Below are 3,930 nucleotides of genomic sequence, written 5' to 3' on the forward strand. Positions count from 1 at the left end.
CTCAGCAGAATTCACGGAGATGATCCCAGAAGCCCTTTCACAACTCCTGGCCCCTGGACCCCGATGAGGATGTGAAAAGAGGGCAAATAAGGAGCAAGAATTTTGCGAGAGGTCTGGACGACGAGATCTATAAGGCCACGTCTTTGGAGAGGGCTGTGCTGCTGAGTGAGCCTCCAGCAAAACCCCCTGCGGTAGAGGCGAGGCGCTGCCCCGGAGAAGGGGACCTCAGGCACCGCAAAGGAAAGCGTTCCCGGAAGCTACATCCTTGCCTTCCGACCAGAGTAAGGAACTCCCAGAAGAAAGAGCAGCTGACACGTGATCTGCGCCGCGTTCAGCTGGCTTGCTGAGTGTGACAGCCCACGGTCTGCCTAAGGGAAAAGCTGGAGGCCAGTCCTGCCCTCTCACTGCTGGGTCTGTGGCCTCAGCAGCTGGGAAGAGGCGGCAGTTGCTGGTCCTGCTGTGGTCACATCCCAGCTTCTGGGGCCCAGGTGTTGGGAGGTCGATGGTACGGCCCCCAGCCTTGACCTGTGAATCTCCGTCGCTGAATGGGGATGCAGCCCAAGGAGACACAAGTGTTCCTCGTTTGAAGATCAGAGACCATGATTTACCTCATCTTGAGGGGAAAGAAAGAGACCTATCTCTTTGTCTGGAGGAGGAGAGCATAAAAGAGAGAGGGGGAGGGGAGGGGTGGGGAGGGGAGGGGAGAGGTGGGGAGGGGAGGGGTGGGGAGGGGAGGGGAGAGGTGGGGAGGGGAGGGGAGAGGTGGGAAAGGGAGGAGTGGGGAGGGGAGGGGAGAGGTGGGGAGGGGAGGGGAGAGGTGGGGAGGGGAGGGGAGGGGAGGGGAGAGGTGGGGAGGGGAGTGGAGGGGAGAGGTGGGGAGGGGAGGGGAGAGATGGGGAGGGGAGGGGAGGGGAGAGGTGGGGAGGGGAGGGGTGGGGAGGGGAGGGGAGAGGTGGGGAGGGGAGAGGTGGGAAGGGAAGTGAGAAGTCTTCTGAAGTAACGAAGAGGAACTCAAAACCTAGAACACATGCATCTGCTTCCTATATTGTTCTATTTCTGAAAGTGAAGTTTGACCAAAAAAGCATGTCAACGGGAGCAGAAACACTTCTCTCACCTCATTAAGAGTTCCTGTTTTGTTTATCTCAGGGTCTAAATGAACACGTGCCTTACTGTCTGTGGACATCCCTTTTACAAGTGGCCACACAGGCCGGCACTAAATGTGAGATAGCTATTTAGCATTGTGGAAGCCAGGAAGACACCATCCAACTCTGGAGAAGAAAAACATTGACAGAGTAAATGCCTCTTATTTATGATACATAGTAATAAAAACAAACAAACCTGTTAAAGATAACTGTGCCAGTGTTCACTTGGGCAGCACATATCCTAAAATTGGAACGATAAAGACAAGATTAGCATGGCCCCTGCACAAGGAAGACATGCAAATTCGTGGAGCATTGCATTTTTTTTTTTTTTTTTTTTTGTGGTATGCAGGCCTCTGACTGTTGTGGCCTCTCCCGTTGCAGAGCACAGGCTCCGGACGCGCAGGCTCAGCGGCCATGGCTCACGGGCCCAGCCGCTCCGCGGCACGTGGGATCTTCCCGGACCAGGGCACGAACCCACGTCCCCTGCATCGGCAGGCGGACTCTCAACCACTGCGCCACCAGGGAAGCCCAGCATTGCATATTTTTAAACAAGGTCTTATTGTATAGCACAGGGAACTGTACTCAATATCCTATAATAAACCACAATGGAAAACAGTATGAAAAAGGATATATATATATATATATATATATATATATATATATATATATAACTGAATCACTTTGATGTACACCTGAAACTAACACAACATTGTAAATCAACTATACTTCTATAAAAATAATAATAACAACTGTGCCACATTCAACTGTGAGAATCTTGGTTTGATTTCTCTGAAAGGCAGCAGATTGTCCCCATTTTTGTCACGGAGGTGCGGTAGGTTTTATTTTTTTAATAATTTATCCATTTATTTATTTTTGGCTGCATTGGGTCTTCGTTGCTGCACGTGGGCTTTCTCCAGTTGCGGAGAGCAGGGGCTACTCTTGGTTGCGGTGCGCGGGCTTCTCATCGTGGTGGCTTCTCTTGTTGCGGAACACGGGCTCTAGAGCTCAGGGTCAGTAGTTGTGGCGCATGGGCTTAGCTGCTCCGCGGCATGTGGGATCTTCCCGGACCAGGGCTCGAACCCACGTCCCCTGCATTGGCAGGCAGATTCTTAACCACCACACCACCAGGGAGGTCCCGGTGCGGTGGCTTTGATCAACTTTTTCCAACCATAAGCTTGCAAGGTCTCTAGGTAAGTCTCTGCCTCTGGAGGGGTCAGTCTGAAATAGGCAGATTTCAGAATGGGACACGTACAAAATATAGAAATTAACACGTTCCCTCCGCGCTGGGCCCACAGCCAGTCTTTCGTGCCCTTCTGTCCAGGAGCAAGTAGATTGAGACCCCACACATGTGCCAGACGTGAGGCCAGGTGCTGGGCACCCAAGAAGGAAAGAGAGATGCAAGGCGCCTGCCCTTCTAGCGCAGACCCCAGAAAGCAATTTGGAGACTTAACTGGGACTCTGTGACAGGTAGAGATTTCAAAGGAATGGTAATGCAACACCAAATTTGGTTTCAGGAGTGCGGGTTTTTCAGTTTGGACTTTGGCTTTTACCTAATCTCACATTGTGCACATGACAAACAATCGACGCGTAAAGACGTCACCAATAAGCTACCAAAAGGTGCATCGTAATCAGGGAATTCCAGCCCTTTTCGCTGCGTGGCACTGCTATCAAAAGGACCAATATTAAGAATAAATTGAGATGTTGGTGAATGTATTGTGCTCTGTTTTCATACAGATTCTGCTGTTGATTCTCTCATTTGGCATTTTTTTAATGTTCTCTCATTCCTCTTACCCGGGTAACATGGAAGGCCACGGGATCGAAGAGTCAGGGAAAAAAAGAAATGTATTTCTGTCCCACCGATATTATATTCTTTTTTTTGCTGTATGCGGGCCTCTCACTGCTGTGGCCTCTCCCGTTGCGGAGCACAGGCTCCGGACGCGCAGGCCTAGCGGCCATGGCTCACGGGCCCAGCCGCTCCGCGGCATGTGGGATCTTCCCGGACCAGGGCACGAACCCGTGACCCCTGCATCGGCAGGCGGATTCTCAACCACTGCGCCACCAGGGAAGCCCCCCGATATTATATTCTTAAACTCACTCTCAAACAGGTAAAAACGTTTTAAACGGAAGAAATTAGTCTCTTCTTTTCCCTTAACTTCCCTTCCAAAGATGAAGGAGATTTTCCATAAACTGGCCTCTCTAACCTGCAGATTCTGTCTCAGTGGATCAATGAGAAAACGTTTTTGACAAGTCAAATGTTCATTTTTTTAGGGGAAAAATAACCCTCTCTATCCAGGCTGCCAAGACTGTGGCTTATGTGTTCTCAGTCCCTCAAGCTATCAGTCGGCATCCCACCGCAGACATTGCCCAGATGTCTCGGTCAGCGCACATTAAAAGCTTAGTTTGCAGGCTGCCTAGGAAAGAGATTTAACATCAGCACATGTTAGATGTTAAGGAACATCCTGCTCCATTGAAAGAGAAATTTTATTTCTCAGGGAGAAAAAGAAATACAACGTGTAGTCACTAGGATGCATTATGAACCTGTTATTGCGTGTGGGATTTCTGATCAAGGTCTCTCTCTGCTACAAGGATTCTTCAGCTAAGGGCGGAATTACAGATTTAAGGGCCAACCCAAAAAAAGTTTCACAGGCCTTTGGCGCCATCTAGTGGCTGTGTCCTGAATTTGGGAAGCGTGAGAGGCTCTGGCAGTGAAAGCTCTTTTCTCTTAAGCAGGCTTGGCAGAGGGCAGAGTTGGCCGACGCAGAACTGCTGTGCCTCAGAACACTGGGCT

General features: G+C 50.4%; 1 non-coding gene across 1 annotated transcript; it reads left to right on the top strand.

Moving 5' to 3' along the window:
* Positions 1-1,359: 1,359 nt before the first annotated feature.
* On the top strand, positions 1,360-1,466 carry LOC131759083 (U6 spliceosomal RNA). The gene has a single exon (XR_009336411.1). It is a non-coding gene; the product is annotated as a U6 spliceosomal RNA (small nuclear RNA).
* Positions 1,467-3,930: the final 2,464 nt, after the last annotated feature.

The sequence above is a fragment of the Kogia breviceps genome, chromosome 6, assembly GCF_026419965.1.
Source record: "Kogia breviceps isolate mKogBre1 chromosome 6, mKogBre1 haplotype 1, whole genome shotgun sequence".
NCBI lineage: Eukaryota > Metazoa > Chordata > Mammalia > Artiodactyla > Physeteridae > Kogia > Kogia breviceps.